Below are 12,779 nucleotides of genomic sequence, written 5' to 3' on the forward strand. Positions count from 1 at the left end.
AACAGCGTCAGATGACTCAGCCTTAGGCCTAGCTGGGAAAGCATAACATCGGGTCTGGGCCTCACCACTTTGAACCGCGTCCCTGGGATGGCCTCTAACTGGCTAGCCTTCACCTCTAACGACCTGGCCTCCATCTCTAACGGTCTGAACTCTACCTCTGGCTATCTGACCCCTGCCTCTAGCTGGCAGAGCAAGCGGTGAAGCAACCGATATCGGAACCATGGCACGAGAACCCGACTGTTGTGAGTTGCCCGGTGCCCAATGGCAAAATCTAGCAATGTGCCTCGGATCACCACAGTTATAACAAGCCCTCGGCTGATGTGACTGCTAACCCTAGAACTGACCTTGTAGACCTGAGTATCCACCCTGAAAACTCTAGAGCGGAGGTGCACTAATAGGAGCTGGTGGTGCTCTGTAGGCTAGTTGATCGGGATGAGACATATGAGGGCTGCGACCACCTGAAGCACTGTGAGATACCTGGAGCACTGAGTGAAATGTCCTAGGAGGATGGACTCTACCAAAAGTACCCCTGCCTCCAGAAGAGGCACCATTGAACCTACCAAAATGACGAGGCCTCTTAGCAGACCCCTGCCCTCTCTCTTGTGCAAGAACCATCTCAATCCGCCTAGCACCATTAGTAGCCGTCTGAAAGGAAATCTCACCCCCGATATCCTTGGCCATCTGTAGCCTGATAGGGTGAGTGAGTCCATCAATAAACCTCCTCACCCTCTCCCTCTCAGTAGTAATCAAGAATAGAGCATGACGTTGTAGATCCACAAAACGGGTCTCGTACTGAGTAACAGTCATACTGCCCTACTGGAGACACTCAAAACTGCCTGCAGTAATCCTCTTTTACTGTGATAGGGAGGAACTTCTCTAGAAATAGCTGTGAGAACTGATCCCAAGTAAGTGCAGGCGACCCAGATGGTCTGGTCAACATATAATCTCTCCACCACCTCTTGGCGGAACCCGTCATCTAAAACACAGCAAAATCGACCCCATTGGTCTCAACTATACACATGTTTCGCAGCACCTCATGGCAGCGGTCAAGATAATCATGTGGGTCCTCAGAAGGTGCACCACTAAACTGAACTGGAAAGAGATTAGTAAACTTGTCCAATCTCAATAAAGCCTCAGAAGACATGGCGGGTCCATCACCGGCTTGTGTCGCAACCACCACCTAAACTACCCCAGCTGGCAAGGTTGTTAGAGTCTGATATTGGGGAGCCATCTCCTCTGGAGTATGAGTAATGGGAGTCTGTGCTCCTCCCCTAGCCCGAGATACGGCTTGTGCCACCGGGAAGGTACCGATCTGGGCCACACTTTCCATAAGGCCCACCAAATGGACTAGAGCGTCCTGAAGCACTTGAGTGGCTATGCACCCCTCCGGGACCTAAGCTGATCCAATAGGTACAGTCTGAGCTGGAACCTCATCATCCAAATCTACCTGAGGCTCCACTGCTGGTGATGCTGCTCAAGCTCTAGGCTGAGCCCTGCCTCTGCCTCGTCCTCTGGCGGGACCTTGGCCTCGACCTCTGCCCCTAGTAGGAGCTGCCATTAGGGGCTCCAACTGTTGCCCAGCTGAAGATGCAGTACGTGTTATGGCCATCTGCGAGAGAACAAGAATAGAAGAGTTCAATCATTAATGATAGAATAAAATTGCACGACAAAGAAGAATAAAAGTGAAATTGTTCCTAAACTTCATAGCCTCTAGAAGATAAGTATAAACATTTCCGTACCGATCCTCCAGACTCTACTAAGCCTGCTCGTGACTCTTGAGACCTAGGCAACCTAGTGCTCTGATACCAATTTGTCATGACCCGGAATTCCCACCTTCGGGATCGTGATGGCGCCTAACATTTTACTTGCTAAGCCAACGTTAGAGAAATTCTTAAGCCAGTTTTTAAACAACTGAAATAGTTAAACCAATTGAACTTAAATGAAACTAAAACGAAGTGTGAAGTGGCATAATACCCAAAAATATCTAAGTATAACTCGAATATGGAGTCATAAGTGAACGAGCTTCTAGAAGTGCTACAAATAAAGTCTGAAATAAGTACAACTGTCTCGAATGAAATGAACAGTAAATAAGGAAAGAGAAAGGGGACTTCAAGGTCTGCGGACTCCAGCAGATCTACCTCGAGTCTCCAAATATGCCAATCCGAGCTGATGCACCTCACGTACAGCTGAGACCAGTCCCAAAATCTGCATAAGAAGTGGAGAGTGTAGTATGAGTACAACCGACCCAATGTACTCTATAAGTGTAGCCTAACCTCGACGAGTTAGAGACGAGGCTATGACAGGACACTCACATAATTAAACATGTGCAAACGAAAATATACGTACAACATAACAACAATAAAGATTAAACATGTACTATTGGAGGGGGTATGCGAAGGGGAACATGATACGATAGCTATAACAGAAATAACAACATAAAATCGTCAAGTAAATCACCAACAAATGGAAACGGATAACATAATGAATAAAGATTGCATGGAATCACTCATCGTGCTTTTACTCTCAACCTCGCCATGGAACAACAATAATGGCACGGCATCACCCTTCGTGCTTTTAGTCTCAATCTCCCCATAAAGTGATAAATACGGCACGGCATCACCCTTCGTGCTTTTACTCTCAATTTCATCATGAAACGATAAATACGACACGGCATCACTCTTCGTGCTTTAACTCTCTTCCTCACTATGTATTAATCAATAATTGAAACAATAATCGGCACAGCATCACCCGTCGTGCTTTAACACTCTTCCTTACTGTGTGGCAATAAATACATACCATTTGGGGAGATAGAATAAGCAAGAATAAACCCTACATTAACAATTGTTCCACAATACCAAACCTCAACTTCCAAAAATACTCAATTATCACAAATAGTTCATAAATGCGGAAAGAGCGATCAATTAAGTAATAAACTAGTCTAAGCATAGATACCATAATCAAAGAAGGATGTAAATTACAAGAAACAAGTCCCGCCTGCATGCTATAACCCAACAACAACGCATAAGTACTCATCACCTCACATATACGTTGTACCCAAATATTTAAACATATAGCAAATAGGCAAACAAGTCTTAATCCCTCAAGTCAAGGTTAACCACGACACTTACTTCACTCCACAATAAATTTAGAGCTCCACCGAGGCCTTTCCTCTAGAATCCGCCACCAAACCACTTGTATCTAACCACAATCGACTCGATAACATCAAATAATGCTAATGGAATCAATTACAACACATAAAGATAACATTTTTACACTTTTCCCAAAAAGTCAACCCTGAGCTCACTTGGTCAAAATCCGAAGTTCGGATCAAAATTCATTTACTCATTCACCTCCGAGCCCGATTATATAATTAGTTTTGAAATCCGACCCCAAATTGATATGTAATCCCGAATTTTGCACAAAAAAAACCCCAATTCTTCATAAATTCCTAGTTTTCTACCATGGAAGAACAAAGATTAAGGCTAGAAATTAATGGGTGATGTTAGAAATGGAAGAAAATGAGTTAAAGTGTACAAACCTATGAATTGGTGATGAGTTTCCCCTTCAAAATCTCCTCTAGGACGAGCTCTAATGGAGAGTTTATGAAAAATGGATGAAATCCTGTTTTTGAAATATATAAATCACTCTGCGTCAAGCCTTCTTCGCGTTTGCGAAGGGCCTGACGCGATCGCGAAGCAAAGCGGCCATAATGGCCATCGTGTTCGCGAGAAATGCTCTACGGTTACGATGGTTCTTCCCCCCTGACCATCGCGTTCGCGGTCCAGGGTCCGCGTTCGCGTAACACTCCAGCCCAGTCTCCCCCCAAGCCCTCAGTGCTTCGCGTTCGCGGAAGGGTTATCGCGTTTGCGAACGCAAGCACCCCTCCACTTCGCGTTCGCGAAGAACAATCCCTTCCCCTATCCCAAACAACCCTTCGCGATTGCGAAGAAGAAGACACCAGCTAAAACCAGCATTTTTCCTTAAGTTCAAAACACTCGTAGCCTATTCGAAACTCACCCGAGCCCTCGGGGTTCCAAACCAAATATGCACATAAGTCCAAAAATATTATACGAACTCGCACGATCAAAACACCAAAATAACACCTAGAACTACGAATCAGACACCAAAACGAATGAAATTTTCAATAAAACTTAAGAACTTTCATTTTAATAACTGGACGTCCGAATCACGTCAAATCACTTCCGTTTTGCACCAAATATTGCAGACAAGTCGTAAATATAGTAATGGACATATACTAAGTTCCGGGATCAAAATTCGGACCCGGTATCAATAAAGTGAAACTTCGATCAAACTTATAAAGTCTTTAAACTTTTAAACTTCAAATTTTAGACAAAATGTGATAACTCGAGTTAGGGACTTCCGAATTCGATTCAGGGCATACGCCCAAGTCCCAAATTACGATACTGACCCATCGGAACCGTCAAAATATGGATTCGATTACGTTAGCTCAAAATATTGACCGAAGTCAACTCAAATAAATTTTTAAGGTACGAATTCATATTTTAAGCAATTTTCGCATAAGAGCCTTCCAGAAAAGACACAAACTGTGCACGCAAACCGAAGAAGGCTAAAAGGAGATATTTGAGGTTTCGAAACACAAGGGTTAAAATTCTAGATGACCTATCGGGTCATCACATTATGTAATATAATAAGGTGATTAATTAATTAAGATATAATGGTAATATAATTATAATTATGCTAATATACTAAAATTAATTTTACTAATATAATAATAAGTAAATTATTAAGACTAATATTTATTAATTCCTTAAAAACATGCAACGATATCAGAAATGCGATAAATATTTTGAATAATTATTTAAAAATAAGTAAAATATATTTTAGTTAACTATTATTGACTAGAAAGTATAAAGAAATTAATTTATAAAAAGAAGGGCCAAATTGGCCGTCAACATGCTTTTCAAGATGATTAAAACTCTAATTTGTTATTTCCTTTGTTCCAATTGATGTGGCACTTACCCAAAAAGAATCTCATATTTTCTTGTTTAAAAATATTTATCTTTAGAATTTCTACTTTAACCTTAATCAACTGATTAATTTACGGCCGCACAAATATCTATAGTTTATTTTAAATAACCAACTTCAAAAGTGTTTTTTTCTTTTTTAAACTTCGTTTCAATCAAACATCACCACATAAATTGAGACATAGGAAAGTATATTATTCCCGTTAACCTAATGATATCAAATTTTAACCAAATCAATATCCATGCCACACTAAAAACACTTCAAAGAAATGAAAAAAAGTAGGGGACAACGAGACCATCAATGATTGCCAAATAGATCTTTCCTAGCTAGTTCCATAACTATCGAATTAAAGAAAACCAATAAAATCTCGATTTCTACTATCTATAAGAGGGAGTTAGCAGCTGGACAACATGTCTGCCTGGCAATTCTAAGGCATTATGGTCATTTCATGAAAAACAGAGTAATTTCATTGGTCCAAGAGGAATTTTACGGTAGTTGCTAAATTAAATTTTAAGTGTCCCGAATAAAAATGCCCGTCTCACTTTGTTACTCTAAAGTCAAGACAAACACTATTGCTTCTGCTTTCGCTATTTCAATCTGAAAGTGTGGGCCCAGTATTAAGATGAAGGTACTTCCCCTCCTTTTGGGCTTCTTCGTTGATACAGTAGTTGTTTTTTGGTTAATTCTTCTTTCACGTATGCGAAAAATTTGATTTTTTTTATTGATAGATTGTGTTGGTTTCATATGTTAACAAAGCTAATTTTATTATTCAAATGTTACTTTGTTATACTAGAGGTTCAAAATTTTAATTAATTAGTATGCTTATTTACGAGTTAACTTAAATTTAGTATCATCATAAAAATAAACATAACTAATCAATGTCTTACTTAGTTTAGCAAACAATTTGGTTAATAATTACCAATTAAAGTTTTTTTTAACTCAAAAGTTTTAGCATAATACAAATTGGACTAAAAAGATTCCAGTTAAAGTAAGAAAAGGGAGAAAATTGTCATTTCATAACATGCATTTTAAAGGACAAGAAAAGTTTATCGCAACAATAACAATAACAAATATTATACCTCAGTCCCAAATAAGTTGGGGTCGACGATATAAATCCCCATTCCTTTCGTTAAGCTCAACTCATTAATTTATATATATAATAATAAATTATGTTTGTTAAAATTTTCAATATATTTTGTACGATCTTATTTTGAAAGAAAGCTTACAAGCATTTCGATATTAGAATCTGATTTTTAGATTGTCGAGGTTATGTTTACATTTAATTAAGTTCATTACTTATTTATTTATTAATGCAAAAAAACTTGTAGCTTATTATACTTTTGAAGTTTCTTGAATATCGAATATTTTTTGTGAAGAAAGGCATAAGCAAGATTTGATTAGTCTAGAAAGGGAAGTTCAATCAATGTACATTTTAATTTGGATTTGAAGAATTTTTCGGATGATATATTGAAACTCCAATTAAATAAAAGAGCAAAAGAAACTTTCTTCATACATTTTTTTTGTTCAATAAGCTCTATATGGGTTTCAAAATTTATCGTAATATATATTTAGTTAGAAAAGTTTCAGTTAAACGAAGCAAACTGGTAATTTGTAACTTCCATTTTTTCAAAATATTTAAGTGTAAAGTGAAAAAAGTATTTCCCACTATATTTATGTTAAGTTGTTAAATGAGAGGGTCCTAGGAAAAGAAAAGGGAGATGTTAAAAAGAATGGAGAGGAAAAAAAAAAGTAAACTCCAAAAAAAAACAGCAAAACCTAAAAATAAATTAGGGAGGAACAACCAAGGAAAAAAATCTACTTCCATGATTATTCTTATTGCTCTAGGACAAAACTACTGAAATTTAATTTCCTATTAAGTGCATTCAGCATAAACAATTGCTCGAAATTGGAAGAAATAAAACAAGCTCTTTAAAACAAATACAATAGCAAAATGTACTACTATTAGGAATTAAGGAATGCACCAATATCCAACATACAAACGAATTATATCAAAACTAAAATTGTTGGGCCCGTAAAACACGGGCAAAACTTATCTAGTTATAATATAAGCAAGTGATGTTTTCCCACTTAATAGATTCATTCTTTCGTTAAACTTGAATAAGAGTCCGTTTGAATAGGCTTACTTTAAGTGACTTTTAAGCCAAAATAGCTTTTAAGCCATAAATTAAAAAATTTAGCTTTTGGCTTTTGGCTTGTTTTTTTCATTTTAGTTTAAAAGCAAGTGCTTAAAAGCATTTTTTTACTATATCCAAACACTACAAAATTACTTAAAAATTATTTTGACTTAAAAACACTTAAAATAAGCTAATTCTAACGGCTCTAACTAAAAAATCACGATCGCAAATCTTAACTGCAACCTCAAGTGATCGGATTTGAATTCCTGATAAACCTAATTGAAAGATTTTATGAGAGGTGATTGAGTTTCAATTTTATAGAAGGTTGGAGTGAAGTTAAATATGGATATTCGGTAAACTTTTTTAGTTTTATCTGAATGTATCAAGAAAGAGTAAATATGGGTTACGGGGTTGGATTGGGGGTGAGATGGATGGGGTGGGGTGGGAGTGTATTGGTGGGGTTAACGGGGATGGAGACTAGGGTAGAGAAGATTGAAAAAGAGTTTTGGAAAAGGCGAAATAGGTGCACGGTCCCTTAAACTTGATTCCAGTTTCTATTTTGACACCTTAACTTAGTATTTTTCCTATTGAACACTTTAACTTTATTTTGGTCTATACCATTTAAACACAACGCATGACCGTGCTATAAAAACTTAAGCGCGTATTTTTAAACACTTCCCACGTGGAATAACATACCAATAATAGTCTGACACGTGTTTATTTATCCAGGTCGGATAAAAAACCCTTTTTTTACCTTACTCACATTTTATCTCGCCTCAGTTAATCGATCTTCCACCTAAAATCCCTTTTCTTTAGCCTAATAAACCCTAATGAACTACATTGAGACCGATTCTCGGTGGAATCTTTATCGATTTTGAGTTAGATTCAGCTGTCCGTTAACATCTTGGTCGGTTATATTACTAATACGGGTAATCGTTTGCTTCTTTCGACCGTGGTGGTGAGTGGAGTTGGTCGTAACTGGAGCTAGTCGTGACTGGAGTTGGTCGTGACTGAAGTTTCGTTGTTTATGCTATTTCAATCGAAGTTTTCCTTTGTGGTAAGCTTTTATTTACTGAAAAGATAGTTGTTTTTGGTTGTTGTAATTTAGTTTGATTGGAGTTTGTGAAAATTAGGGTTTTTTATAATTTTGGGTTGGGGAATCTACTAACATCCTCTGTTTCGCTTTTTGGTTTTTCAATACAGTGGTAAATCTAGACATGTCTGCAGACAAATATATTATTGTCGATTTTTACCATGGTGGACATATTGTCAAGGATCCTGACCTGAGATATGTAGGAGAGAGGGGTAATGATGGTCACATGATAGACAAGGACCACTTTTCTCTTTTTGAGCTTCTGTTCTACAGAAAGGATGTCATGACCCAAAATTCCCCCCTTCGGACCGTGATGGCGCCTAACATTTTACTTGCTAGGCAAGCCAACGTTAGAATAATATTATCCATTTTTAAAATAATTTTTAAATTTGTTTATCCATTGGTGTCACAAGTGCACGAGCTTCTAGAATAATACAAATAAGGGTCTGAATAAGATAAAGCTGTCTGAAAATAAACACACAGCTAAAGTAAAGTAGATGGGGACTTCAGAAACTGCGGACGCCGTGCAGTTATACCTCAAGTCTCCTCTAGTAGCTGAAATCCGAGCAAGTCTATGGTACGCTGCTGGGACCAACTCCGAAATCTATACAAGAAGTGAAGAGTGTAGTATCAGTACAACCGACCCCATGTACTGGTAAGTGCTGAGCCTAACCTCGACGAAGTAGTGACGAGGCTAAGACTGATCACTTACATTACCTGTACGCAATATTAGTAACAACAACAATAATAGAAATAAATCAGGTAACTCATTTATAATAATTGGAGCCAACTCAGCAGTCATAACTAATTATCATTTCCATCAATTCTGTTGCAGCGTGCAACCCGCTCTCACAATATATTCACATTCAATTCTGTTACAGCGTGCAACCCGCTCTCACAATATATTCACATTCAGTTCTATTGCGGTGTGCAACGCGCTCCTCCAATATATTCATTTTAATCAAGTCTGTTATATATTTATTTCAATCAAGTATATATAGACTTTTAAATAAATCTATTGCGGCGTGCAACCCGATCCCCCAATATTGACTTTTAAATAAGTCTGTTGCGGCGTGCAACCCAATCCTCTAATATATTTATTATAATTAATTTTGTTGCGGCGTGCAACCTGATCCTCCAATATATTTATTATAATCAATTCTGTTGCGGCGTGCAACCCGCTCCTTCAACATATTCATTTACCAATTCTTATAGAAGAAATTTCTCCAATAAATGCAATAATTAATATAAAATTATAAGACAATAAGCATACAATAATTATGATTTAATTATGAAACAAACAAAGGCAAATAGCAAATTATTATGAAAATCAGAGAGAAAATATGCAGTTTAATATTTAATATGTTAGATGTCAAATAACAATTAAGGCACATAATTCAAATAACATGTAACAATTAATGCAGGAATTCAAGAATTAATATTTGACAAAGAATAGGAGAGAAACAATTATTATAATAATTAAATCATGAATTTTTAAGTAAGCAGGCAAATAATTAATTTGACGACGTATAGACACTCGTCACCTCGCCTATACATTGTTCACATGTATTTCACATAACAAATAATTTAAGGGTTCTATTTCCTCAAGTCAAGGTTAACCACGACACTTACCTCACTTTGTAAATTCCAATCAATTACTCAACCACAACTTTTCCTTTTAAATTTGTCTCCAAAAGCTTCAAATCTATTCACAAACAATTCGATATTCAATACTAATCATAGGAATTAATTCCATATGAATTTACTAATTTTCCAGATAAAAATCCGATATTCATGGACGGCTCGCTTCTGCGACCTTACACCTGCGGTCAAAAATCCGCAGGTGCGATTACACCAGAAGGCCGAATTTCAGATTGTTGCTTAAGTCCAATTCTTATTTCGATTTCGATTCGAATCACACTCGGGGTATTCGGGACCCCGTCCAAATATACAAACAAGTCCAGAAATATAATACGGACTTACTCGGAGTTTCAATTCACGCCAAACAACATCAAAATTACAATCCACAGCTCGATTCGAACTTTTAAGTTTTAAACTTTTTAATTTGCAAATCTTGTGCCAAAACATATTAAATAAATCCGGAATGACTTCAAATTTGGCACACAAGTCATAAATGACATAACAAAACTATTCAAATTTCCAGAATTAGATTCCGACTCCGATATAAAAAAGTCAACCCCGTGGTCAAACTTGGAAGTTTTTAGCCTTTAAATTGCTAGTTCCGTTAAATGGTCATAACTTGAGTTTGGGACCTCCAAATTAAATTTCAGGTATACGCCCAAGTCCCAAATCACGATACGAAGTTACAGGAATTGTCAAAATACTAATCCGGGTCTGTTTGCTAAAAATATTGACCAAAGTCAACTCAATTGAGTTTTAAAGCTCTATTTCACATTTTAATCCATTTTTCACATGAAAACTTTCCGAAAAATTTTACGGATTATGCACGCAAATCGAGAAATGATAAATAGTACTTTTTGAGGTCTTAGAACACATAATTACTTATTAAATTTAAAAATAATATTTTGGGTCATCACAAAGGATATGGGTATGCTAAGGTAGAGGGTTTCTATTTAATTAATCCGAAATCTAATGACTTTGTCTTGATTGATAATATAGTTTGTCACCTTAATCATCTTGATCATTTAGATTTGTTTATTAAGCATGTAGTTAACGAGCCTTTGTTGGTTGATGAGACTGTCGCATGTGGCCTTTTATGTGGGCCAGAAGTTGTTGAACCAAGTGAAAATACATTAAATAAAGAGGCTGGGGGTAACATCTAATGTTCCAGAGGATATAAATGTCCAAGAAAGTACTGCAGATAACACATTTGTGGCTGAAGAAACAACAAACATAGATGTTGGTTTGGCAGTTTTGTGGGATGAAATTATTCTGTTTTAACTAATTCATTGTATTTTACAGGTTGGTATATCATCTGAGAGAGTCATATCAGCTGGGACATTCAAGGATACATTTGTAACTAACATAGACATTGGATTTAAGCCTCCTGGATTGAAGTTTAAAGCAAGAAATGCAGTGACAAGGTCACAACTTCAGCAGATGAGTGCAGCAAGGAAAAAAGGCCCTTCAAGTCAAACAAGTTCAGTTGCATCTACACTGTGAAGCAAACCAGCTTTTGTTTATATTATCTAAGATGTCACTGCTAGTTTTTTGTTTGGGCAGTTATGCTCTATTTGATACATTATGCTTTGTTATAGGTTACTAGTTTGGACAGTTATTTGTTTGGAAAACAATGCTATGTTTTTGTAATTTGTAGACCAAAATAATGCTCTATTTTTTAGCTTCGGTGTAATGCTAGTTCATCACATTATGCGATTGAATGTTTGGGCAGTTATGTTTTTAATTCATGAATATGTTTGGGCAGTTATGTTTTCAGTTCATGAATATGAATTCGCATTTCATTCATAACACAATATGGGAGTGCAGCTGAACTTCAATTTGCATAAAAAATTGGTCATTGCCATTTCATTCATAACAAGATAGTGTACATTAACAAAAGGCTAAATTCCTAGTACCCACTTCCAACATACTATATTGTTCTTGAACTAATAGCAACAACTACAATACCATTATCACCAACATATCATAAAAATACTACATTGTTCTTCAAACCACCAGCATCAGCAAAGCCAAATCCATAGAAACAGCACTACCACCACAATAAATAACCACTCCAACCGCGCAACTGTTTTCTCAATTCTTTCGACTCTCTTCAACAGAGCCCGTATAACCCTCTTAGCTTGGTCGGGCATTTCATCATCATGCCATCTGAAGTATTTGCATCCACCTCGACCTTACAAAATTAAAAAAGAAATGTGGCCAAAAATATTAAAAACGGATTTCTTTTTTAAGAAATTCAAGGGTCTAAGCAATACAATCGACTTACCAATTTACAACCATAAAATCGACGACATGGGTTTGCAGGTGACCATGATATAGTCAGTGGCGCATTCAATCCACATTGGCAAATATCCATTCCATTGCGTGAAGTTGTTGATTTTTGTGACATGGAACTGATAAACGAGAAAGATGAAGAAATCAGATAAAGATTTAAGCTTGGGCACCTAAGCTTCAGTTGAAGGGAAAAATGGCGACTTTGAAAGGGGAAGAAGACGAAAGAGGAATTAGGGCTTTTTGAGAGAAATAATGGGAAAATCGGGTGTTTTGAAGTGGGTCTAACGGGTGAGTTTTTTTTACCGTTAGAATATCCACCTAAGCAAATATTAATAACATTCACGTGCTTACCATGTGTGGACATAACGCTCCTTTGACCGATCATGTGTTGTGTTTAAATGGTATAGACTAAAATAGAGTTAAAGTGTTCAATAGGAAAGGTACTAAGTTAAGGTGTCAAAATAGAAACTGGAACCAAATTTAAGGGGCCGTCTATATATTTGTCTTGCTTCTTTTGATAGTAAAAATATTTTTCTCTAATTGAATTCTGGAAAAAATGTTTATCAGAACGTTTAACTCAACCCATGAGAAAATTAAAATACATTTTC

This window comes from Nicotiana tomentosiformis, chromosome 8 (assembly GCF_000390325.3).
Source record: "Nicotiana tomentosiformis chromosome 8, ASM39032v3, whole genome shotgun sequence".
Lineage (NCBI taxonomy): Eukaryota > Viridiplantae > Streptophyta > Magnoliopsida > Solanales > Solanaceae > Nicotiana > Nicotiana tomentosiformis.